Here is a 27,555-nt window from a genome sequence, read left to right as displayed (position 1 = left end):
ATCTAACCATTAACTTATCAACATGAATGAAGATGTTTCACAGCCATTGTTTGTACTAAATGACCCTCCATGGCTTTCTCGAGCTTCCTGTTTCGTTACAGAGCGGGCTTCACTGAAATGTTGTAAGGTTCGTAGCAGACTTAATAATATCAGTAGTTTCTCCCATGCAGCACAAAAATGTCAAAGGGACAAAAATGATCCTCTAAATAATATCGTCGGTCGACCGGTAAAAGGTTGTATTCCACAAAGCTCTTCTTATCAATTATTCTACTTAAGACTGGTCACGCCTCCTCGCCACGTATGGATATGCAGTCCATCAGAACAAATTTCGTTGTGTTCATTTTCCTATGCCCATGTGTAAAGGAAAATGAACCTTACACTACCGTAATGTAGGAATGTACGTTTGCATTACGTATTTACGCACTCCTAGTGTACAATGCATGTAAGGTTCATTTTCGTTTAATCGTCAACTTAGGAAAACGAACACAACGGACATTGTTCTGATGGAATGCGTATCCATATGTGGCTGGGAGGCGTGACCAGTCTTAAGGAGAATAATGGATAGGAAGAGTGTTGTGGGGTACAAAGTTTTACCGGTGAAGCGACGATATTATATGGTGAATTTCATATAGGAACAGTAGATATGTATTTCACGTTGTGAGAGGACAGTCGCTGCATGTCTCTCAAAACTACAGACAGGCAATGATCGGTCGGGGAAAGGGCAAATTTCCCTTCATACATACGTAGGTCTACATACATACATACATACATACATACATACATACATACATACTGCAGGGGTGAGTGGCTCGGACAGTAGTCTGCTGGCCTTCTGAGCTCACGTTGACCGGTTTGATTCCAGCTCAGGTGCTCAGATGTTATCTTCGAGTTTATCCACAACTTTGTTAGTGTTTTATATCATAGAAAATTCATTCGTGGGTCAGATTGTTAGAAAACTATCTTTCTCCACCGCATCCTACTCTATAATCTCTGTAATTATATCCTAGGGGAAATCTGTGCTGGATAGTATAAAGACGCTACTGGATTTCTCTAAAAACATCGGTTTCCGCTGTTACAAACAAAATAGTGAAAAAGGGAAAGAAAATGGCAGACCAGTTTAACTGAACCACTACTTTACATAAAACGCTTTGCAAGGACTTGTACAACAGGTAGGCCTACTCTGAAATTAGTTCTAAATACAGTGGTTTTTTTTTATGAGCTGTGGTTAATACCTAGGTAATAGGACGCAGAATTTAACGAAATTCTATTCAAAGTCGCCTATAGTCGGGTCGAAGAAATCAATAGGTTTAGAAAAGCACATGCAAATCGCATGTGCATTAATGACCATAATTTATCAGTCAGTAATCAAATTCTGCTATCCACTTTCGCCTACGAGCCTGCATATTATGCACCTTGGCATACCAATTATGCATAAATGATTAGTAATCTTTGCTGAAACAAGGGAAGAATCACTTTTAAAATAACAGCGTGGATAAACGGGATCTTATTGCCAACGTGATAAAATATGTAGGACAAAAACAAGCTCCTATTCTTTTTTACAAGTCTCGATGTAAGAGTTAATGGTCTTAAGGAATGGATTAATTATTCGTGTTTTCTGTCAATTAATTATCATGATCTCCAGTGTATATCTTCTAAGGTCAAAGGTGAGGTTCATTCCACTAAGCAATATCTTAATATACTGTACCAGTAGAATATGATCCAAATAAATATCGGGTGGTGGATTACTCGTTCAGGAAGAAATGTTTTCTTGATCAAAATGACTAATGAACTACAACTGGACATAGTTCCCATTTCTGTCAAAGAAAACAATCCATAAATGTATTGGTAGAATCGCAGAACTGGCAACACAAAGACACAATGATGTAAGTATTTGTAAGAAAATCCGTCAACAGCATATCTTCCCTGTTCTGCCAAAACGGCGAATGTTATAATGCTCTTCCTATCCATTATTTCCCTTAAGACTGGTCACGCCTTCCAGCCACATATGGATATGCATTCCATCAGAACAATTTTCGCGTGTGTAAAGGAAAATGAACCTTAAATACAACACACTCTAGGAGTGGGTAAATCCCATGCAAACATACATTCCTTCAGTATGGTAGAGTAAAGTTCATTTTCCTTTACACATGCGCATAGCAAACTGAACTCGACGAAAATTGTTCTTATGAGTAGTATAATTGGATGGTTCTGCGGCCTCCTCCTCCTCCGGCTCTCGGGAGAGGCCTCCTCCTCCCGCGGGAAATTTGAATTTTGGCGGGAAATTTGAATTTTGGCGCGAGATTTGAATTTGTAAACAAAGCCACGTGCTTTTTGACAGCTGTCATCGACAACAACGCATCGCTAACCTGAGTACTGCCATCTTGACGGGCCTAAACCTCACTAGTGCCAACTTAACCTAACTAGCATGAGGTAAACAAACCCACGTGTTTTTTGACAGCCACGTGCTTTTTTGACAGACAACAACGCATCGCTAACCTCAGTACTGCCATCTTGACGGACCTAAACCTCAGTAGTGCCAACTTAACCTCACTAGCATGAGGTAAACAAAGCCACGTGTTTTTGACAGCCACGTGCTTTTTGACAGATTTGTAAACAAAGCCACGTGCTTTTTGACAGACAACAACGCATCGCTAACCTCAGTACTGCCATCTTGACGGGAATAAACCTCGGTGGTACCAACTTAACCTAACTAGCGAGAGGTAAACAAAGCCACGTGCTTTTTGACAGCCACATGCTTTTTGACAGCTGCCATCCGCCATCTTTGAGCACCGTGCTGCCCTCTTTCGTCACCTGTCATCGGCAGTGCTGCCATCTTGACGGGTCTAAACCTTAGTGCTACCAACTTAACCTAACTAGCGCGAGGTAAACAAAGCCACGTGCAGCCGTCATCAGCCATCTTTGAGCACAGTGCTGCCCTCTTTAGCTACTTACCTTTGAAATGTGGTGGCGGATAATTTGAAAAATGCTTTTTGACAGCAGCCATATTGCATCGCAAACCTCAGTGCTGCCCTCTTTAGCTAGATACCTGTGGTAGCAGACAATTCCACGTGACAGCAGCCATCTTTGAGCACCGTGCTGCCCTCTATGTGGTGGCGGCAAATTGAAAAATTCCACGTGCTCTTGTTTGGAAACAAACTCACGTGCTTTTTTGACAGCTACCATCCACCATCTTTAATCAACAGAGCACAGTGCTGTACTCTTTAGCTAGATACCTTTGAAATGTGGTGGCGGCAATTTGAAAAATTCTATGTGCTCTTGTTGGGAAACAAAGCCACGTGCTTTTTTTTGACAGCTGTCATCCGCCATCTTTAATCAATAGAGCACTGTGCTGCGGGCAATTTCGTTAGCTGTCATCCGCCATCTTTAATCCAGAGAGAACAGTGCTGCCCTCTATGTGGTGGCGGCAAATTGAAAAATTCCACGTGCTCTTGTTTGAAAACATACTCACGTGCTTTTTTGACAGCTGTCATCCGCCATCTTTAATCCAGAGAGAACAGTGCTGCCCTCTATGTGGTGGCGGCAAATTGAAAAATTCCACGTGCTCTTGTTTGAAAACATACTCACGTGCTTTTTTGACAGCTGTCATCCGCCATCTTTAATCCAGAGAGAACAGTGCTGCACTCTATGTGGTGGCGGTAAATTCCATGTGCTTTACAAACCTATGTGCTTTTCTGACAGCTGTCATCCGCCATCTTTAATCTAGAGAGAACAGTGCTGCACTCTATGTGGTGGCGACAAATTCCACGTGCTTTACAAACCTATGCGCTTTTCTGTCATCCACCATCTTTAATCTAGAGAGAACAGTGCTGCACTCTATGCGGTGGCGGCAAATTCTACGTGCTTTACAAACCTATGCGCTTTTCTGTCATCCACCATCTTTAATCTAGAGAGAACAGTGCTGCACTCTATGTGGTGGCGGCAAATTCTACGTGCTCTTATTTGGAAACAAATTCTACTCGCTCTTCAGCTGTCATCTACCATCTTTAATCAAGAGAGCACCGTGCTGCCCTCTTTGTGGTGGCGGATAATTTGAAAAAATTCTTTTCGACAAGCAGCCATCTGTAATCCAGAGAGAACAGTGCTGCCCTCTTTAGCTACTTACCTTTGAGGCGGTTAATTTGAAAAATTCTAGCTGCCATCTTTAATGAAAAGGGCATCGTGGTGCTATCTTGCGGGTAATATTTTACGTCACAGCTGTCATCCACCATCTTGCATTGCTAACCTTAGTGCTGCCCTCTTTAGCTACTTACCTTTGACAAGCTGTCACCCGCCATATTGCATCGCAAACCTCAGTGCTGCACTCTATGTGGTGGCAGATAACTTGAAAAAATCTTTTTGACAAGCAGCCATCTTTAATCAACAGAGCACCGTGCTGCCATCTTTAGCTACCGCCATCTTACATCGCTTACCTCGCTGCTGCACTCTATGTGATGGCGGTTAATTCGAACAAGTTTAATCACGCATCGGGTAAGCTAGAGTAAGCACGTGCTGTTGTGATGACATCATCATACATGTTTAGACTTGTCCGTTTTCTTAAGAGTAAGTCGATGTAAAGGAATGTGGTAGCGGTAAATTCGAACGAGTTTAAACATGCATCGGGAAAGCTAGAGTAAGCAAGTGCTGTTGTGATGACGTCATTGTGCATGTTTAGACCTGATCGTTTTTCTTAAGAGTAAGTCGGTGTAAAGCAATGCAATAAGTACAACATTTTTTGAATGCGATCAAATATTTATTTACAAATGTACTACAACAGTGTTCGTTTTTGCTGCTGACAAGGTTGGTGTGCTTCTTAACAACGTATGCTTCCGAAATGCCTCCTGCAACATTCAAATTAAACAAAGCATTTAGAAATATATTATACTAAGTATGTTATGCTTTACAGAGAAGATCATGTACTTCTTACCTTGCTGTTATTCCTTTTCGGAATCATCATCATCATCATGAAGTACTAGAGAAAGTTCATTCATACACTGTGTACAGTGTTCAATCCTCGGATTTGGTCCATCCCAATCATCATCACCATTTTCTCCTCGATGCTTGTAATGTCGCTCACAAGTTCTGCATAAAGCTACTTCGATTGACATCTTACTGTGTAGAGGAAGGATGTCCCAAAAATTATGTACGTAAGAGGCAGCGTACGTATATAAAAATCCTGGTGGTAAGTATTGAATAAGATGTTTCGGCATCGATGATCTACGTTTATAGAACATCTTAATAGCCTCACTCACTCGTGAAACATAAATAAGATGTTGCGTATGAGCATGCAAACAGCATGCACATTTACAGTTTTGTTCCATAGCGTACGATGTCGAAGCACACACTAATGAAAATGATAAAGATCTATTCTTATTTATAGTCTCGTAACAATATTCGTTAGCGGATGGTAAGTAACATCACTCATATGAATAATAAGACAATAGGCTGCTGTGTTAGCAGGAATGTTTTCAGATGTTTCAAATTCTAAACGAATATCAACTGGAGATTCTTTTATAGATTCTTCATGATAAGAGCAGTCTATAACTACAATCGGTGCTTTATTTTTAAATTCTTGAGGTGTAAATAGCGGACGATCTTCTTTCTGATAATACGATGATTGAAATTTACAAAACATGTCATAGAGCATCCCAAACTTATTTTTCTCAAAGTTAATGTCGATGTTTTCGTAGGGATACGTAATTCCATTGAGATATAGTCTAACGTGTCTTAATTTGCAGTGATCAAACAGTGAGCTATCTTTTTCGTGATTGAATTTACGATTAGTTTAAATCCAAAAATAATGTACAAGGGCTTCTCAGTAAAACGTGATGTTTTAACTGCCCAGCTATGCTTGTTTGTAGGTGGTAACACAGGATATTCATGCAGCTCCCAACTTCTAAAACGTATAGGTAATGGTGTATCATTTTCTACAATCTTGAGCAATCGAAGTTTTTCACGATCAGATAAGGTTACATGTGGGATCCGCCACAGTATACGATGCAGTGTTATTTTCGATTCTACAGGTGTTTCTACTGCTTTAAGAGAATTGTAATCACTTCGATCACGGATTAGAATAAGCTCTTGTTTTACGTTGATTATAATACGTGTAAAGTCTTCTGCGAATCCAAAAATATGTTTCAGTGATAACATACCCGTAAAAGTTCCATCCTCATTAATCATCCAGTTGTTAGTAGATTTTGGACACCATCCAGCCATCCGCAAAAGATTACTTTCTTCATCACAGAAAGAAGGGTAGAGTTTCATTGCGCTTGTAATACCAACATTCTTCGTTCGATCTATTTCAACATTATTTACTTCATATCGCGCTTCAGAAAAGAGAAAAGCTAGAGCATGGTTGTTTAGTTGTGAAGTGCTTGGTCCACTTCCATCAGACTTTTCTAATCGTCCTTCAATATAGAGGTAGCTTTCGTGTGGTAAGGTGTAAACATCTTGTTGATTAATAATAAAATGAATTTCATCATTGTTATTTAATCCAAACGTAAAAGGTTGATAAGAATGAAGCTCACTTCGTACTACACCTTCACGACTTTCTACTGTATTCGTAATGTCTAGCATTTCTTCCATTCTGTTGTAGTAGTGTATATCCTAAATCTTGGAGTATCTGCTTATGGGTATCTGTTAACTCGATGAGTCTCTGCACACATGTAGTATGCCTTCGGAATGTACACCGTGTTTTATAGATGGTTTTCATACTGGTTTAAGACGTAGTTTGTAAGCTACGTACGCGTGCTGATCTAAATGAATAAGCTGATTATGTTTATTTACAAGTCTAAGAGTAATGTTGCTAATGTGTTTTACAGACACAGGATGATAAAGAACTACTGCTGGTTTCTCACAAATAGTATATCCACGTTCCTCTGTAACAATAAAGTCGTGCAGGACGTGCGAAGGTTGTAGATTACTATTCAAGTCTGTAATAATATTACAAGTAATGTTCACATTATAATCATCGAAGAGTTTTATAGGTTGATCAGACTCGTAACGTACGTTCGGTAGGAGCTCCCTCGATGAAAATCCAAGCAGTGGTCCAATCGAATCAGGTTGTGATTTGAAGTCAATCTTAAATGATGATTCAATAACACATTTGTGCGTAATGTTGCTTATAGTGATTGAGAACTTGTAATTATGATTACTAAAACTATCTTCCCCAAACTGATCAATTAACGTACTTTCAATATAGTCGTGAATATCATCTACTGTATAACTACCTGAGGGTAGTGTTAGCACATACTCATCGTAATAGAACTTGTTTAAACCATCACGCACATTATAGATTTTATTGTAGCTTTCAAACGATACTAGTCCAAGACTATGCGGCTGATAACTAAGTTCGATTGGCGGATTAAAATAGACGGTTGTTTCAGGTCCTTCTCCACGTACAGCAAACGTTCTTTCACTGTTCGTCATCACGTAGACACTAATACACTTTCTCTACTGTCTGGGTTTGATATAAGAACATAAGACATCATCGTCCGCACATGCGTGTATTAAAGTTTTGCACACGGTTTTTATTGTAAACAATGTCTGCACTGCTTCCGAAATAACGTATGAGCTCAAAAGGAGGAGGTAAATCTCCATAGCTATCAAAATACCATACTTTAGATTTACGTTTTACATAAGCAACGTAATGAGTTCCAGGTCCACGACTGTCGTCCAAGTTAATTACGGCACTTTCACGTTCACGTGGACGTGCTGGTAGTTGATCACGCATATACACTCCTCGAAAATAATGAATTCCTAGTTGTTTAGCAAACGTAAAAACTTCATCATGCGTTAGAGCTCGATATGGCAGTGCATTCAGTAGACGTTTTTTGGAGAAATGTAGATACCAAGCCCTTTCTTGTATGGCGCTAGCTTCATGTTCACACCTTTGCCTCGTAACGCAATTGCCTCCATCGTCTTGTTATGACGTTGACTCTCTTTCAACTGTTGTTTCGCTTCTTCTACAGCTTTGACAGTTCTCGCTACAGCACTAGCACCACCTAGCAATGACCCTAAAGCTGCTAAGCCAGCAAACAGCGCAGGAAGAAATCCTCCTCGTTTTGGTACAGGAATAATTCGCGCACGTTTACTAAATATTGCTCTGCACTTTGGAGAAATTCTCGCTCTTGCTGCGCGTAACGCCTTAGTAATAGCTACACGAGGATTGTATTCCCCTCGAATAGCTTTTTGCGCAGCCTTTATAACATCTTTCCATCCAACAGTTTTTACTTTCTTCTTCTTCTTCATGTCGTTTGGATATCGTTGTTTCACCATGCTGGACACGACTTTACTAGTCAAGAGCAAATCATAAACTAACCGTTGCCTCTTGTTTCGTTTAATATATATATATATATTACTATTACGTACTTTATGATTCAGTTATCATGAAGATTATAAAGCAGCAAGACACGCTACCTGTTACCGACATTGTACCACATCTCTTACCTAGTTCTAGTACAACTACAAGAAAACGTCATGGAACGTTGTTTCCTTTTACTGTGCGATGTATTATATCAGGTCCGTCGGGATGCGGTAAAACAAATCTTTTACTCACACTTATTACTTCTGTAAATGGTATACGCTTCGAGAATATTTACGTTTTCGCAAAGTCACTCTATCAGCCGCTATATACTATTCTACAAACTGTAATGCACGATCTAGTTAAAGATGGAATAAGATATTTTAAATTTAATTCACATGAGCAAGTACCATCACCAGACGATGTGCTTCCTAATTCTCTAATGATCTTTGATGATGTCGCAACAGAACAGCAAAACGTTATTCGTGCATTCTTTAGTATGGGTCGACATAAATATGTTGATTGCATCTATTTGTGCCAAACCTATTCTCGTGTGCCCAAGCAGTTGATACGCGACAACGCAAATGTTATTGTGCTTTTTCGGCAAGATGAGCGCAACATGCGACATGTGTATAACGATCATGTTAACACTGATATGACATTCGATGACTTTAAACGTATGTGTGCTAAATGTTGGTCATTACACCGTTACAGCTTTTTAGTTATTGATAAAGAAAGTGATGTACAGCATGGACGATATCGCATGGGTTTCGATCATTTTATATGCATTAACACAGAATTACAGTAACTACTTGATTAAAAACCACCATCATGTTAACATCTAGCAAGGAGATCACAAAACATATCATCCAAGCTCGAAACAATATTCGACGGAAATTTAAAGAGCTTAAACGTATTCAAGCAGACACGGATTTATTTTTAAAAACACAACTAAGTACACCACTCAAAGAAATTTTTAATTCTACTTCATTACCGCAGTCTACTTCAAGTTTTGCTTCTATGCAAACATCATATCATAAAGAGAAGCATGAAGAAGAAAAGCATGAAGAAGATACGGAAGAGAAGAAGCAGGATGTAGATCAAGAAGAGGAAGATAAGGAAGAAGAAGAAGAAGAACTTAATGATGCATCAGCATCTAAGCGTGTTGAGTTTTTAACTACAGATGTTATTGCAGAAACACCTACTACATCGACGCAAAATCTACCATCTTTGTCTGAGGTTATGATTACACCAGAATATCGCAATCAGTTTAGAACTTTTATTCAAGATACCTATGGATCTCTCTTTGCACCTTATATAGAAAAACTTTTTACAGGACAAACTGACACTACCTATGGTATTCGCTACGAAGATGACTGTTTCCGGATAGGAAATTCAAATGTTAAGATTAATAGCAACAAACTCATTGTAAAAGGTGTTACCTATAAACCTACGAAAGGACTCTTAGAACTTCTTTTCTCACGAATACCTGACAAGGATATAATTTTACAAGATGATCTTAAAAAGTATAAAGCAATACTTTTTGCTACCGATGCAACACGACGTAATTACAAGAGAACAGAAGCTGTAAATGCGAATAAGAGTTACAAGTATCGTGAGTTTATTTCTAAGCTGTTTCCGACTGCACGTAGTCTAGACGTTATCTACAAGCCTTTGTTGCCGTATGTGGATGTAAGATACTGGAATGACCCAAACTTACTCGTTGAACGATTACAACTTTTAAGAGCATCGCAAGAGGCTGGTCACACTGGTCACGGATCAGAAATTCTAGAAATAGAAAGAGAACTACGTTATGCCGGTATTATTTTATAATGGCTCGTCAAGAGAAGATCTCACCTGTAAAGGTAAACATCGCACATGAGTTACATAAACCAGCACGTCGCACCTACTGTCGCAGACGCGTTATTACACGAGGAAAAGATGATCTCTGGCAAGCAGACTTAGTAGAAATGATTCCATATGCTTCTAGTAATAAGGGCTATAAGTATCTACTTACTGTTATCGATGTGTACTCAAAGTTTGCTTTTGCACAACCCGTGCGTTCTAAAACAGCAGCTCAAGTTAAAGAAGCATTTAAACATATTGTTGAAGAATCGAAACGCTGCCCAAGGCTTCTTCAAACTGATCAAGGTAAAGAGTTTTACAACAAGGATTTTTCTTCTTACCTCAAGTTACTTGGCATTCAACACTACTCTACGTTCAGTAATCTCAAGGCAAGTGTTGTAGAACGCTTTAATCGTACACTCAAAACAATGATGTGGCGAGAATTTACAGTGCAAGGTTCATATCGTTGGATTGATCTGCTACCTAGACTTTTATCTACCTACAACGATACACCTCATCGCACTATCGGAACAAAGCCACGTCTTGTTACAAAGAATACACCTCGTCTAGATGCTATTCATCTTGTAATCAAAACAGCTGATCCACGTCGCTATCGCTTTAAAGAAGGTGATTTCGTTCGCATCAGCAAACACAAGTCTATCTTCGCAAAAGGATACACACCTAACTGGAGCACTGAAATTTTTCAAATCAGAAGTGTTAAGCTTACTAATCCAGTTACGTATTTACTTCGCGATCTCAGAGGACAGCCTATTGAAGGAGGATTCTACATCGAAGAACTGCAGAAAACAAAATATCCTGATCACTATTTAGTTGAACGTGTTATTCGACGTCGTGGTAATAAACTGTATGTTAAATGGCTTGGTTTTAATAACAGCTTTAATTCATGGATTAATAAAGAGGATGTACTTTAAATCTTATGTGTGTTTTCTTTTAATCCTCTACGTTTCCTTTCTTCTAAGTCACTAGGACATGCTGTAGGATTAAACAACACCTGTAATATGTTTTGACAATTCATATTTATTTTAGACTATATACATACATTTTTATCCTTTGTTTATTTTACGGTCTTTGTCACTCAGTTTTCGTTTTATTGCACCAACAACGACAAGTGCTGCTATATTCTTCTGAGCAGCTAAAGCACTAGGTAATAACACACAGCATAACTTTACGAAGCAGATTTTAACAGCTACACGACATGCAGGCAGCATGTAACTACGTATCAGGCGAATGTGTTCTAGGGCCGCAGGGGAGATGAAGCACGAAGAAAAGAAGATCAATCACTCTATTGATGAGTCCACGCCCAACATGCTTCCTCATCTTTCTCCCAGCACGTTTCTTCACCTTTTCCTTGTTTACTCTCTCCACAGCCATGATAAGTGTTTATAAGCGAAGAAAACTCGTTAGTTTTAGGTCCGTGATACAGTTTAATTAGTTGACATGTACGGCACTGTCTCACAGAAGGTCTTCTAGCTAAACTCACGTGTTCATGATGTAAACTACACGTTTGAAGCTCTGACAAAACAGGATCTTGAGTCCACTCACGAGGCACCTTATCCCAAATCTTCTTTACAGCATTCGCAGCTACATTGACCAAAAATGCCTTTGGTAATGCATTTAACTCTTCTTCAGTAAAAGTGTTTAGTTTCTTTTTGCATGCATAAAACTTTACGATCGCCTTTTCAACTGCGTTACACTTAGTATCTGTTAGAAATGACATGATGTCTTTACTCTACAAATGTTTCTTTTACACTAAGGTTATTTCGACACTGCAGTTTACATATGTTGTTCACTTCCCGGCATGCACTGCGACACAACCAATCAAAGAGCATGCATACATGTTGTAAAGACTGTTTAGTTGTTTCTCTACTATGCTCTTTCGGAAGAGTTTTAAATGATGGGCACCCCAATTCATGCATGTCGATAACTTCACATGATGATGGTAGAAAATCACGCAACCATTCTTTCTTTTCACAACCCTTTAAAAGAACAAGATCTGCTCTTGACAAATGTGCATTCATCATTAAAGGTAGAAAACGATAAGGTATTCCTTTTTCTTCCCACTTCAAACCTAAATTGTTTTCAATCCACTGAGTCTGCTTTTTATCTTCATCTGCTTGCAAACAGTAAGGGAACGGTGGACTAAATACTAAACTAACAAGTTTTGGTGCCCACAACACACAGCAATCTAACACAGCCACCTCTTTAAACACAAACTTGTTTCCGTTTACTTTAAAGCCTTGCACATCAACTATTAATGTTTTCGTCATGTTTGCACTCCACACTCTATCACTGTTCCCCGAAAACTAAAGCTTTTAGTCAACGAACGGGTTTAAACATGCATGATAACGTCATCACTGCAGCACGTGCTTACTCTAGCTTACCCGATGCGTGATTAAACTTGTTCGAATTAACCGCCACCACATAGAGTACAGCAGCGAGGTAAGCGATGTAAGATAGCAGTAGCTAAAGATGGTAGCACTGTTCTCTCTGGATTAAAGATGACTGCTTGTCAAAAAGATTTTTTCAAGTTATCCGCCACCACATAGAGTGCAGCACTGAGGTTTGCGATGCAATATGGCGGGTGACAGCTTGTCAAAGGTAAGTAGCTAAAGAGGGCAGCACTAAGGTTAGCAATGCAAGATGGTGGATGACAGCTGTGACGTAAAATATTACCCGCAAGATAGCACCACGATGCCCTTTTCATTAAAGATGGCAGCTAGAATTTTTCAAATTAACCGCCTCAAAGGTAAGTAGCTAAAGAGGGCAGCACTGTTCTCTCTGGATTACAGATGGCTGCTTGTCGAAAAGAATTTTTTCAAATTATCCGCCACCACAAAGAGGGCAGCACGGTGCTCTCTTGATTAAAGATGGTAGATGACAGCTGAAGAGCGAGTAGAATTTGTTTCCAAATAAGAGCACGTAGAATTTGCCGCCACCACATAGAGTGCAGCACTGTTCTCTCTAGATTAAAGATGGTGGATGACAGAAAAGCGCATAGGTTTGTAAAGCACGTAGAATTTGCCGCCACCGCATAGAGTGCAGCACTGTTCTCTCTAGATTAAAGATGGTGGATGACAGAAAAGCGCATAGGTTTGTAAAGCACGTGGAATTTGTCGCCACCACATAGAGTGCAGCACTGTTCTCTCTAGATTAAAGATGGCGGATGACAGCTGTCAGAAAAGCACATAGGTTTGTAAAGCACATGGAATTTACCGCCACCACATAGAGTGCAGCACTGTTCTCTCTGGATTAAAGATGGCGGATGACAGCTGTCAAAAAAGCACGTGAGTATGTTTTCAAACAAGAGCACGTGGAATTTTTCAATTTGCCGCCACCACATAGAGGGCAGCACTGTTCTCTCTGGATTAAAGATGGCGGATGACAGCTGTCAAAAAAGCACGTGAGTATGTTTTCAAACAAGAGCACGTGGAATTTTTCAATTTGCCGCCACCACATAGAGGGCAGCACTGTTCTCTCTGGATTAAAGATGGCGGATGACAGCTAACGAAATTGCCCGCAGCACAGTGCTCTATTGATTAAAGATGGCGGATGACAGCTGTCAAAAGAAAGCACGTGGCTTTGTTTCCCAACAAGAGCACATAGAATTTTTCAAATTGCCGCCACCACATTTCAAAGGTATCTAGCTAAAGAGTACAGCACTGTGCTCTGTTGATTAAAGATGGTGGATGGTAGCTGTCAAAAAAGCACGTGAGTTTGTTTCCAAACAAGAGCACGTGGAATTTTTCAATTTGCCGCCACCACATAGAGGGCAGCACGGTGCTCAAAGATGGCTGCTGTCACGTGGAATTGTCTGCTACCACAGGTATCTAGCTAAAGAGGGCAGCACTGAGGTTTGCGATGCAATATGGCTGCTGTCAAAAAGCATTTTTCAAATTATCCGCCACCACATTTCAAAGGTAAGTAGCTAAAGAGGGCAGCACTGTGCTCAAAGATGGCTGATGACGGCTGCACGTGGCTTTGTTTACCTCGCGCTAGTTAGGTTAAGTTGGTAGCACTAAGGTTTAGACCCGTCAAGATGGCAGCACTGCCGATGACAGGTGACGAAAGAGGGCAGCACGGTGCTCAAAGATGGCGGATGGCAGCTGTCAAAAAGCATGTGGCTGTCAAAAAGCACGTGGCTTTGTTTACCTCTCGCTAGTTAGGTTAAGTTGGTACCACCGAGGTTTATTCCCGTCAAGATGGCAGTACTGAGGTTAGCGATGCGTTGTTGTCTGTCAAAAAGCACGTGGCTTTGTTTACAAATCTGTCAAAAAGCACGTGGCTGTCAAAAACACGTGGCTTTGTTTACCTCATGCTAGTGAGGTTAAGTTGGCACTACTGAGGTTTAGGTCCGTCAAGATGGCAGTACTGAGGTTAGCGATGCGTTGTTGTCTGTCAAAAAAGCACGTGGCTGTCAAAAAACACGTGGGTTTGTTTACCTCATGCTAGTTAGGTTAAGTTGGCACTAGTGAGGTTTAGGCCCGTCAAGATGGCAGTACTCAGGTTAGCGATGCGTTGTTGTCGATGACAGCTGTCAAAAAGCACGTGGCTTTGTTTACAAATTCAAATCTCGCGCCAAAATTCAAATTTCCCGCCAAAATTCAAATTTCCCGCGGGAGGAGGAGGCCTCTCCCGAGAGCCGGAGGAGGAGGAGGCCGCAGAACCATCCAATTATACTACTCTTATGGACTACATATCAATATATGGCTTAAAGGCGTGACCAGTCTTAAGTGATATAATGCATAGGAAGAGCATTGTAACATTCGCCGTTTTGACAGTACAGGGACGATATCATACTACTGTCCTCCAAATTTGTCATTGACCTTTAAGGTATAGAATGTAAACAGTGAGCAAGCAAGCTATCTTTTTAGAGTGGCTTCTATTGTAATCACAAGCTACAGGTTTTTTCTCACATATTTCCATTAAGGAATGTTGCATTCCTGTCCAGTTGGTCGCTATGTGTTGACAGAAAGTGGACCAACCCTACCCATTTCTTGAAATTGTGCAGCCATGATATTCTTCTTTTTTCTTTTCCTCTTTTGCATACGAATTTCCCTTAGCAATTCTTCCTTGTTTATTTAATTTCTTCATTGGTTTTTCCAACATCATACGGTAAGTCCACATTTCAAAGTCCTCGATCAGCTTTGTGGCATTTTTAGCAAAATATAGAGTAGGTGTAACAATGACAAATCCAACCATAAGATTTAGGTCCAAGTCTGCAAGTGTAAGGACTTCCTTGAATTTCTTGACACCACTATGGACATTCTTTACACAGCATTTAGTCTCCATGTCCGATATCCAGTTGCCACAAAGTCGTGTTACGAGAAATTTAAACTTATTTACTCGTTCTGCTGGTGGCTATTGAGTGTTAGGCTTGCATTGGTGAAGGTAAGCTTCTTGGCGTGTGAAATGTTTTGTTTTATTTTTCTTGATGTTAGTATTCAGATTTTTAGATTGTACTGGATTCTCTAGTGGGATAAATGAACATTTTATTTATTTACCTTCAGATCCCCTACCTAGGCTATTTGTTACCTTCATCGGCTCGTCTCAAGCTAATCTTGGTTTTGACTAATTTAAAGTGCTTGAAGTGCGATTGATATTAGCAATACCATTCCTTCCGGCTCCGCCTTGTCCGGAGCACATCTCATATGGAGTGACTGGGATTTGGACCACGGAACCCAGCGGTGAGAGGCCGACGCTCTTCCGCCTGAGCCACGGAGGCTCCTGTCCCCTTCTGAATCAGTACTAAAAGTACTCCTCATAACGCAAATCGATGGCTTTCTTTTAAAACCTCGTATGTCCAAATGTTCTTCCTACCTATTATATCCCTTAAGACTGGCCACGCCTCCCGGTCATATATTTTTATGCAGTCCATCAGAATAATTTTCGCTGTGTTCATTTTCCTTTGCTACTGTCTAAAGAAAAATTGAACTTAACCTACCGAATTATAGGGATGTTGATTGCATGGCAAATTTACACACTCCTACAGTATAATGTATTTAAGGTTCATTTTCCTTTACAAATGGGCAGAGGAAAATGACCACAACGAAAATGATTCTTTGGGACTGCATAGTCTATAAATATGGGACTGGGAGGCGTGACCAGTCTTAAGGAATATAATGGATAGGAAGAGTATTCGGACTTACGAGGTTTTTAAAGAAAGCCATCGAAATAGCCTAAGCCTCATCCGGGCACATTGGCGTAATATGATAGCTAATAATAACAATGGAAAAGATAACGGATACCATTCGAAAACGAAGGATCGCTTTTTACAGTCACCTGACACGAATTAGTTCAGACAAACTGTCTAATGGGGATCTTTGCCTAATTTCTAGATAAGACGAAAGCTTGGTTTACCGGGGTGCAAAAGGTTTCACAAGAAGTGGGAACGACACGTCATGACATCCTGAGCCGTGATCCTTTTCTAACGTAACTTGAAGAACACCGCTATGCGCAGAAAATTTCGAAACTCAAAACAGCCAAGCGGTGGACTAAGAGAAAGGAAGCTTACCGAAAAAGAATGTGGGAGTACCTTGCAAAAATTAAAGCCCATGCACGAAAACAGTTGAAATGACGTGGTTTGTAGGTGGCCGATTCGAAAGAAAATACTTTTAGAATAATAATAATAATAATAATAATAATAATAATAATAATAATTTGAGGGGATTTTTCTAGCCTGACAGACGCTCTCGCGAGGGTGGGTGTCGTATGCAGTGTGTAGGAAAATTCGTGTGATTGCGTTGGTAGACAGCGTTGTATGTGGTGTAGCTTATGTGCGGAAAAATGTAGGGACAGCAAAAAAATAATTTGATCTGACAAGGAATCGAATCAGAGGCCCCGAAGAGCAAAATTTGAGATTACATGCAAGTAGGGGCAAGAGATCTCTATAGGTCGACGCCCCAAACAAATAGCATTACAACAAAATTAAAAAACCCTCATGTCAGAAAATATACCAATTACACTCGTAGTTGACGGACCAAACCTATAATTTAAAGATAGCTGACCACTCATCTACAGAACCGGGCATGATAGTTGAATATGGAACTTTTATTGTCCCAACTAGCCTGCAAGCTGAAGATTCACCATGCATAAAATAAAGTGTATAGATATTATGCATGGCAGGAATATAGAAAAGCCCAATACACCGATATCGTTCCTTGGCCGAGACGAGAAGGAAAATTCAGACAAAACATTAGGATGCAACACGGACTCATGTTAATTACTATATATACTAGGCCTATTTATTTCACTTATCATAGCCTACACTCAATGATTCATGAAGACACTCTCTCTCTCTCTCTCTCCCCACTCCCGATTTATTTAATTCCCTTTATAAAGTGCCTTAGAAATAGAAATATATTTCCGAAAATTGAATAAATATACCTAAATATTGACGTGGTTCTAACTTCGCAATCTTTAGTGCTTTATTTTAATTTAATTGCCAATTTTCTTGAATTACGGTGCTTCGTACGTGATTATACTGTCTACCGGGAATACACTAATGGACTAGGCCTGTTATTTTGTAGTACAGTACAAGATATGAGAATTTAATTATGTCCGGTGGTATTTGAAGATGCTCAAATACGTCAGCATTTTGTGGGTAGAATTACTGGCACCTAAAATAACTCCTGCGAGACTAAATTCCGGCACCTCGGCGTTTCTGAAAACCGTAAAGGTAGTTAGTAGGACGTAAAGCGAATAGCATTATTTCTTATTACTTACGTATGAACTGGCTCACACTGAGCCATCAAGAACCAAAGATTCAAGATGTAACGCCGATCAGAGAAAGCATGATTTCATACTCATATAGAACAGATATGTGATAGAGTCTACCTATTATTATTCTTAAAAATTTTAGCACCAATGATTTAGGCCTACTTGTGTTTAAATTCCGTCCGAACCTAACTATTTTTGGTGTCCTTAACGGTGTAGGCCTATGTGTCTATAGTCTAAGTACTGAGAAAAGGCGTATAAGAAACAATAGGTATCGAAGACTTTCAGTGACAAACTGAAACGCCTAAGTACTCGGCCCAAAGTGAATGCGATTAAAGCTACTTTAAGTTTATAAACTGCATTAGGTAGATATGCAAGACTCGTGTGAGTCGCTTACCCAGAATGGTTGAAATATAGGTTAGATAATTTTATCCGGTTACATAGCTTAGTTACCAGAAATGAACAAGAGTAAACTCATGTCAGTCCTGCCCGCGATGTAGGGGGGGACGTGTCCGCCTGTCACCCAGCGGCCCCGGGTTCGATTCCCAGCCGGGTCAGGGGTTTTAATTGTAAATGATTAATATCCCTAGCCTGGAAACTGGGTGTTTTGTGTCGTCCTTAACGTTCCTTTCCTCACATTCAACACTCTACACTTCCGCAATTCCAATTACATGCAAGTGGGGGCAAAAAATCTCTATAGGTCGACGCCCCGAACAAATAGCATTAAAACAAATTTTTAAAACCCTCATGTCAGAAAATATACCAGTTACACTCGTAGTTGACGGAGCAAACCTATAATTTAGAGCTCTGCTCTATAGATGACGCCGTAGCTATTCGTCGCTGCCGGGACAAAACCTCCTAGGCCTGTGTGAAATAATTTTAGCTTAAGGTTCTGTCATCTAAGGTGCAATATTGTGTGCATATTGTCAAGTCATTCTCTCAGTATATCTCCAAAAAATATGATCACATAGGAGGTTTTGTCCCGGCAACGACGTATTATGATTAAATTATTTTTTTGTGTGTGTGAACAACTAATCTGTTGGACAGATGCTTATAGGACAGTGAGAGAAACTGAATAAAAAAAGTGACTAGTTGATATCCACCTATCCAGTGTAACGATTAGTATTATAAGGTGTCTTCCTGGGAGGTTTGGATTCGATCCCTAGTCCTATCCCATATATTTTTGTTTTACAAGTTGCTTTACGTCGCACCGACACAGATGGGTCTTATGGCGACGATAGGAGAGGAAAGAGCTAGGAGTGAAATGGAAGCATCCGTGGGCTTCATTAGCGTTCAGTTCCAGCATTTGCCTGGTGTGAAAATGGGAAACCACGTAAAACCATCTTCAGGGTTGCCGACAGTCGAACCCACTATATCCCGAATACTGGATACTGGCCGCACTTAAGCGACTGCAGCTATCGAGCTCGGTATCCCATATTTTAGATTGATAGTGGGGATTAGTATGTGGCTGCACCTGAAATGAGCGGCACAACTACGAGACTGCATGGACATGAAAATTCAAACAAAACAACATCAAAAAAACACGTACATACCGGTACGTTCCCAATGAACGTATATTTCTCGCAGTTTCTCCATTGTGGAGTCTCTCATTTAGGCTACAAGGGAAGCTTGCTGTTGGTCGAGAGCCATCTTCTATTGGCCGACAGTCGAGTCAGCGTGTGGTCCTGTTTAACGTTTGAGGCACCAGTCGTTAACCAGGAAATTGCAAAAACGATACTGGTATGTTTCGGAGATTTCTGCTTGGTACAAGTATGATCGCTTCTACAATGCTACAGCTGATGACATCTGTCTTCCTGCTTTTGAATTATATCCCGAGTTGTTATTATTTATCGATACAGGCTGTACGTTCTTCTTGTATCTATATGACTGAGTCTGTGACTAGCCTCGACTATCGTGTTTTGTAAACAGAAATGGCCTGAAGATGGTGTTCCTTGGTTTCCCATTCTCACACCAGGTAAATGCTGGGGCTGGACATATTTAAGGCAACGGCTGCTACCTTGCCATAACTAGTCCTTTTCCATCCTTGCGTCGTCGGGGTCACGAGGCGAGCATCAAATCATTTCGTTGCTGTTCGGACAAAAAGTTATATCTCACAATGCTCTTCCTATCCATTACTTTCCTCAAGACTTGTCACGCCTCCACATGTGGATATGCCGCCCATCAGAACAATTTTCGTTGTGTTCATTTTCCTATGCTTTCATGTAAGGAAAATGAACCATAAATATATTTTACCGTAGGAGTGCGGAAATTCTCCTGCAAGCAACATCCATACAATACGGTATGGTAAGATATAGTTTTCCTTTACACAATAGCACAGTAAAATGAACACAACGACAATTATTCTGATGGACTGCATAAAAACGTGTGGCTGGGAGGCGTGACCATTCTTAAGGAATATAATGCGTCGCTGGAAAGGTAAAAGGTTGCATTCCACAAAGCTCTTCCTATCAATTATTCTCCTTAAGACTGGGCACGCCTCCTAGCCACATATGGATACGCAGTCCATCAGAATAATGTCTGTTGTGTTCGTTTTCCTATGTCGACGATTAAACGAAAATGAACATTACATGCATTGTACACTAGGAGTGCGTAAATACGTAATGCAAACGTACATTCCTACGGTACGGTACTGTAAGGTTCATTTTCCTTTACACATGGGCATAGGAAAATGAACACAACAAAATTTGTTCTGATGGACTGCATATCCATACGTGGCTGGGAGGCGTGACCAGTCTTAAGGAGAATATTGATAGGAAGAGCTTTGCGGAATACAACCTTTTACCTTTCCAGCGACGAATGGGTAAGAAGCGCAATGGGACATACGAGGTTTTAGTTGTAAGCCATCGATATAATCTTTTGTCTGAACAGCGATTTGGTCTACGCAACCGGTGGTCTGAATGTACCTGGCACTGAATAAGACAGCACACTTACTTGGTTGTCGTATACAACCGTTATACCGTAAAATAAGGCCTCATATATTTGAGTTGGATTCCAGGCTCTGACATGAATTTACGATTGGTGTGACGGTTTAAAAATGGTTTTCTCAGCCTTGCACATTATAACTGAGAAGAGATCTCGACGATCTTATACAGGGTATTTATTTATGCTTGACAAGGACTTTCTCGCTCGACCTTGGCCGCCGATGACAGGCCGCTACCGGCCGCTGGCGCGCGCGGTTTCCAGCACTTCCTGCAGAGCTGAGCTCCGAGATAGCAGGGTGTGTATATTGTATATCTATAGTGTATGGATTGTGTATAGTGCTGTAATGTATGTGAAATATTCGTTACGTGAACGTGTACATCTGCACAATACTTACATTAAGTGCAGAAAATCGTGCGCTAGAACAAGACAAAAGTTTCGAGGGAAATTTCCAGGGAGACCCATTCCTATCAATCGGACAATAAAACAAATGGCCAACAGATTCAAACGTACAGGTTCAGTAAACAATAAAAATAGACGTAAAGGTCGTTATCTCCTTTCTGAAGCGTATTTGGTACGAGGATCATAAGTAAAAATCTGTGGCCCGCTCGTAGCCCAGATTTAACGGCATGTGATTTTTTTTCGTGGGAATGTTAAAAAGTGTAGTTTATGGGAACAACACTCACACACTAAACTTCAAGACAATATAAGAGCTGCAATTGCATCCATCAGTACTGAAGAACTTGGTAGAGTAACCGAACACTTCATTAGGAGATGCCGATTATGTTTGGCATTGCATGGGGAACATTTTCAGCATAAACTGTAAATATGGTGAGTAAAATGCATGATGATGCGTGATAATGCATAATAATGCATAATTATTTTGAGCATAAACTGTAAACGTGGTGAGTAAAATGCATTATAATGATTTTGAGCACGGTATTCTGCCGTACATACGCACGCGCGGTAGCCGGCAACTGAACCGTCATTGGCGGCCAAGGTCGAGCGTGAAAGTCCTTGCCAAGCATAAATAAAGACCCTGTATACGGCTTTCTTTGATTTCACACTTCATATTCTGTCAAATTTCCGCGAGGATAATATTTCAACGACTTTAGGCCTCACCTTCCTAATAGGCCCAATGAGGTACAAATAACAGCACCAGTACAGATAAGGTATTTACTGCGGTTATCATTTGAACTCGGATTTATATCACTTAAAAGCTCGGGAAATATCCATGCACTTACATCCTAAAATATACTAAACCTTGACATTAAAAACTTGGAAATATGACTCAAAAGAAATGAGAAAAGTTCGAAACATTTGTCAGAAGAGACTAAAATAAATATTAGCCGCTGCAGACTGTTCGCTCTATACAAAAATTTGAATTAATTTTTCCAGTGAAAACAGGAAAATGTTATCAACTGAATTCACACTTCACTGTAGAAAAGACTAAAGGACTCTCATACTCGCTTTGGCGGTAAATAGTATACACTAAAATTCGAACGATACAGAGTAGATTAGCATTGCCCCTGCGCCAGGACTCTGTACAACAAATGCTTCCATAATCATGTTAACAGAGTCACTGAAAGCTCGGAGTTACTACCTGGCAACTGCAGGGTTGGAACCTCTTAACAGGGAATGTTTGGGAGGGGTGGAGTATAGGCTAGGCTGACCAGCAGCGAACTGGCCATGTTCTTAACATTACTTTGTCCTGACTATTTTGACAACTTGCTGGTGGCTCAAACATCATTTAACCATAAATATTTTTTATCTCAAATAACCAAACACAAAGAAAATCAGTTGGCATCATCAGGACAAACAAGTTAATAATACTTGGAGAAGGCTGAATGCTACAGTGAGATAGAAACACTTGCACACGTCTTAGGTGCCTGCAAACATGGGCAAGTCCTCAGAAATGTCCACCATCACAGTATTCGGACCTTGATTGCTGATGCCATAACGGAGCGTCAATATAATGTATACGAGGAAGTATATCGACTTGTGCTCTATAGATCCTGCAACTCGCTCGATTCATGGTTTTATACTGACCCTAGAGTTAGAACTGAGGCCTCCGAACTCAACCACCCGGTGTTCATAAAGAGAAACACGATGACAACGAAGCTATTAATTCCATACTATTAAGCAAAATTTAAGTTAACTAGATAAGTAGTGAGTCTTATGATTGGAGCTAGAGGCACATCCATATTTGTACAGTTCTGTAAGCTGTTTAGGCTGGAAATTCAACGTAGGCTACGAACACGGTGGCCTTCGTGGCTGTTACGGGTTCTACTACTAGTGTGAGGTATTATTCGTATAACTATTATGGCTGACATAGGAGTCTCATTTACCATATGATTAAAAGACATACTATAACTCCATGTTCGGAATGCTTTGTTTACTAGGCAACCTCTATCTATCGGAAACTGAATATATGCTGTTAAAAATAAAAATAATACGACCAAAAATAGGCTTTTAAATCTTTTGTAAAATACGACATTCTTAAATTATAGTAAAATAGGCATATATAGTCTAGACTATAGCCGGTAAGAACCATGTTATCGTTTTCTCAAGAGATAGAAATATGTTTTAACTCAATGTAAATTTGAGTTTGTCAAAAGATATCAGAATAAAAATATGATATGTGATATCTGTGATATGTGATATATGATATCATAATTATGATATGACATGTGAGCCCGAGTTATCATATTTCAGTCACACTAAGTCTTGACCGAGATATCCTAAGTCTCGGTCATGAAGAAATTGCAAGTTTATTTGGGAGTATTCCTTCTTTTTAAAATTATTTCTGAACAGTTATACCGAGATTAGAAATGAGTTGTCTCCAATCAACTACTCACAGGCCTAAAACAAGGAGTTTATAAGAATTCAGCTTAGATGTTATGTAATAACATGTTTAATCAAGGAAGACATAATAAATACTGTGAAAATAGTATTTGTGTGTTCTAACTTTGAGAAATGGCCATTAAATCCATTTACACTGGTGCTCCACACTCGTTAACATTTTGTAAGAAGGAAGTAACATAATTCGTTCCTCATTAAAATTCAATACAAGGGATGCATGAGTATGTTCCGAATACGTAACGGATCACAAAGTAGGCCTATAAGCTGTACAATATTACAGAGTACTGCATTCAAGCAATTTAACGCTAATTAAAGGGCTATCATTTTCTTATTTCATAGATCATGAATTTAACTCAAAATCACAGAAATCACTTTCCGTTGCCCAATGAACACATTAATATCTATAAAAGGCGGGACTCCACTGTAGACACATTTCTGGTAGGCCCTACAAACAAGAAATTTTTAGCAAGAATTAAAGAATAGCCTAAGAAGCTTGGGTTATGCTGCTGATGAAAACCTAAGGAACAGACGCCTCAGAAGACAGTGATAAATCGGTAGTTCGAAATATGGAAAAACCTACCACACCCTGGAATAGAGGGTTCTGCATTTTTCGGAATGGGTAACATTAAACATGTGGATTGCAACCAAGAAAGGAATTTCAGCTTCCCAGTGAGCTAATGCTGTCAGAACGAACTGTAACGTGATAGGCGGCGGAAGCCAAGAACACCGTTGACGTCTCTGTAGAGAGAAAGAAACCCTCCCTCATTCTCTGGGTTTCTGCCCAAATGGGGAACTACTGAGAAATAACAGGCAACACAGGGTCAGGAGTATTACTATAGAACTTGTAAAAAAATCTGGGAGATTTGATATCTATGAACAAGTGCACTATATCTTTATCAATGTATCTAGTGTCCGGCTCCATGGTTAAATGGTTAGCGTGCTGGCCTGTGGTCACAGGGGTCCCGGTTTCGATTCCCAGCAGGGTCGAGAATTTTAATTATCATTGGTTAATTTCGCTGGCACGGGGGCTGAGTGTATGTGTCGTCTTCATCATCATTTCATTCTCATCACGACGAGCAGATCGCCTACGGGCGTCATATCAAAAGACCTGCACCTGGCGAGCCGAACTTGTCCTCGGACACTCCCCGGACTAAAAGCCATACGCCATTTCTTTTCAATGTATCTTGTAAGCGTGCAGTCGCAATTGACGGGAAGAGAAACACTGGGTTTGTTATTGATCCAACAGTAAGGTTTGAGGGTAACTGTTCACAGGCCAAAGAAGTTGATTCTGAAAAGAAGTGACACTGCGAACCCTGTATTAAGTACGCTGAAGAAATATATCACATACCCGTCAGTTGCTGGGAGGTAATTGAGTTGCTTTTCGAAGCCTGCGTACCTGTCACAAAAATTTCAGTTCATTTGTTCCTTTGTTTTAGTATTCCTGTTTCGTTTTTAAAACATATTTGTTCAGATGTTTTACGTAGTTTGCTGTCAATAGTTGATCATAATTTATAGCCTACAGTATATGCAAAGAAAAATGAAGTATTCTCGACGGACATTGTTGTGCAATAGGAGAATTTCATAATTAAAAATTTATAAGCTCACTTTATCCTATAAATAATGTATGAACATTACTGTTACTTCGATACTGTTACCGTAAGGTACCCCCTTTTTTCAGGGCAGCTATCCCTCTTAGATTTTCTCTCTCAGTTCTATAGCCTAAATCCAAAATTGTTTAAGGTTGTTACAGTTTGCCTTTTAAAAACCAATTATGCTCTAAGCTTTAAACAGAAAGACAAGATCATATAATATTCTTTGTAATAATAATAATAATAATAATAATAATAATAATAATAATAATAATAATAATGATGATGATGATGATGATGAATATACGGACGATTAAGAATTTGTGAGGTTAAAGAGAATCCTAAAAGAACTGACCCTGAAGTTAGAGACGGTGTTTCATTTAGTAATAAAATGTTCTAGTAAACACTTTAATCACTACGTTCACAACTATTTCAAACGTTGCAACAAACATTCATTAGGCCTATTTAAGATCCCTTAAATTCCTATAGTTTTTAAAAGAGAAATGCGTATAGAAATGTTTTCTACAGCAACTCATTAATCTGTCAGAAGCCAAAAACACTTGAGTTCTCGCATTAAAACATTTTTAAATGTCACCGTCCTCAGCCAGGATCGAACCTGCTCCTTGGAAAGAGAAGGAAAACAACTAACTGTTTGCATTATTTGAGGTTAGCGTTTATTTTTATTATTATTATTATTAAATAGACCTAAGCCTATCAGTGGTATCCAGAATAAATTATAAGGTGAAGGAAATAGAACGTCGTTAACTATAAAGTACTGTAGAAGTTCATAAATTGTAAGAATTGTGGCCCAAAATGCTCTCCAAAAGGAATTCTGATCGCCTTATTGCATAAGAAAAAAAAAAGAAGAGATACAAATTCTTCCTAAGAAACAGTAGTCTATAGCCTACAGACTATTTCAAATTTGAAATACCATTATAATTCCTCTGAACACGATGAAATAGGCCTATTAAAATAATGACACGTCTTATTGACTCGTCTTATTACTTAAATCAATAATTATACATATATTTCAGTCATTATAGAATGTCGCTTGTTTTGTTCCCAGCCTGAAGGAAGAATGAAGAGTGCTAGATTTTTTTCGTAAAAATTTCGTGTAAGCCCAAGCAGGTTTTCAATAGCCTACCAGAAGCTTGATTTAACGCGAAAGAAACTGAAGTGGCAACACTGAACGGGGTAGGCTACTCACTTAAAATGACAGCTGAGTGTTACTTTATGCAATGATAATAAAATAGCAAGCACCGGATGTGTAGACAGATGGGTGTGTAATCATAAAACCAGGCATTTACAGCGTCATTTTATTGTGTGATAAATTTGTGGTAATGTATTGTGTAGTGTGATCTTTACTGCCGATTACTTGTCGTTATAAGAAGTTGTTATTGTAGTTGTAATTCTTGTAAGAGTTTGTGAAGGGTATTTAAAGTGTTTTAAGTGAAGGGAGGTTATGGGGTAGTTTTATGGGCTATTTTATATATCTGTTAACGATGCTATTGGGTTACTTTTATAGGGCCGTAAAAGAACACGCTCGGCAGTGCGCCTGGCCCGAGAAGCGAACAGTTCAGTCAGTGGGCTGCGGAGGTGCCGGCTGCCGCCATGTAGAGGACGCTGCGACCGAACGGGCTCGGGGTAAGTAGAACAGCACTCGCTCATTCCAACTAAAATGGCCTCTAATCGTGCGCACTGGCATGGCGACCGTACTCGGCCATTTGGAGCCAATAATACTTACGTACACTTAAGGGAGAGTCACAAAAACTCGCATTACAGAATAAAATTACATCCTTCTAATGTTTCCATTCATTTGTACTACAGGTCTCTATAAATACCGTGAATTCTCCCCCACTGAAACTAACCACTAAAATGTTTATTGGAAATTCTTCTAAACACGTTTAAATAAGGTGTTCTTGCATATGGTGATTACAGTTTCATTTACTGACACGTGCACACATTCCCTGCTACTTTATTTTATACTATTAGATGACGTTTTACCTCACTAATACTTTTCAAGTTCATTTCCTTGCTCATCTGCAGCACAATTTACAATTAGGCAAAAATATCTCATTTATTAGACATAATCCTTCCATCATGCGCAAATAAAAAATACGCAACATCAAATTAATAATAATAATAATAATAATAATAATAATAATAATAATAATAATAATAATAATAATAATAATAATATGCCTATGAAGAGTAAAAACTAGCAATCCTGAGGATAGGTGCCGTTTTCACTTCTCCTTTCTTCTGGGCTAATTTTCATGCAGTGGG

General features: G+C 39.6%; 1 long non-coding RNA gene and 1 pseudogene across 1 annotated transcript in view; one reads left to right on the top strand and one right to left on the bottom strand.

Annotated features, from left to right (window-relative positions):
• The window catches only part of LOC137498364 (uncharacterized), a 911,326-nt gene that overhangs the window by 861,592 nt on the left and 22,179 nt on the right, over window positions 1–27,555 (bottom strand). The gene's annotated exons all lie outside the window — the stretch shown is intronic.
• LOC136859337 (U6 spliceosomal RNA) lies at window positions 22,287–22,387 on the top strand (annotated as a pseudogene).

This window comes from Anabrus simplex, chromosome 1, assembly GCF_040414725.1.
Source record: "Anabrus simplex isolate iqAnaSimp1 chromosome 1, ASM4041472v1, whole genome shotgun sequence".
NCBI classification, from domain to species: domain Eukaryota; kingdom Metazoa; phylum Arthropoda; class Insecta; order Orthoptera; family Tettigoniidae; genus Anabrus; species Anabrus simplex.
This window is presented reverse-complemented; position numbering and strand designations above follow the sequence as displayed.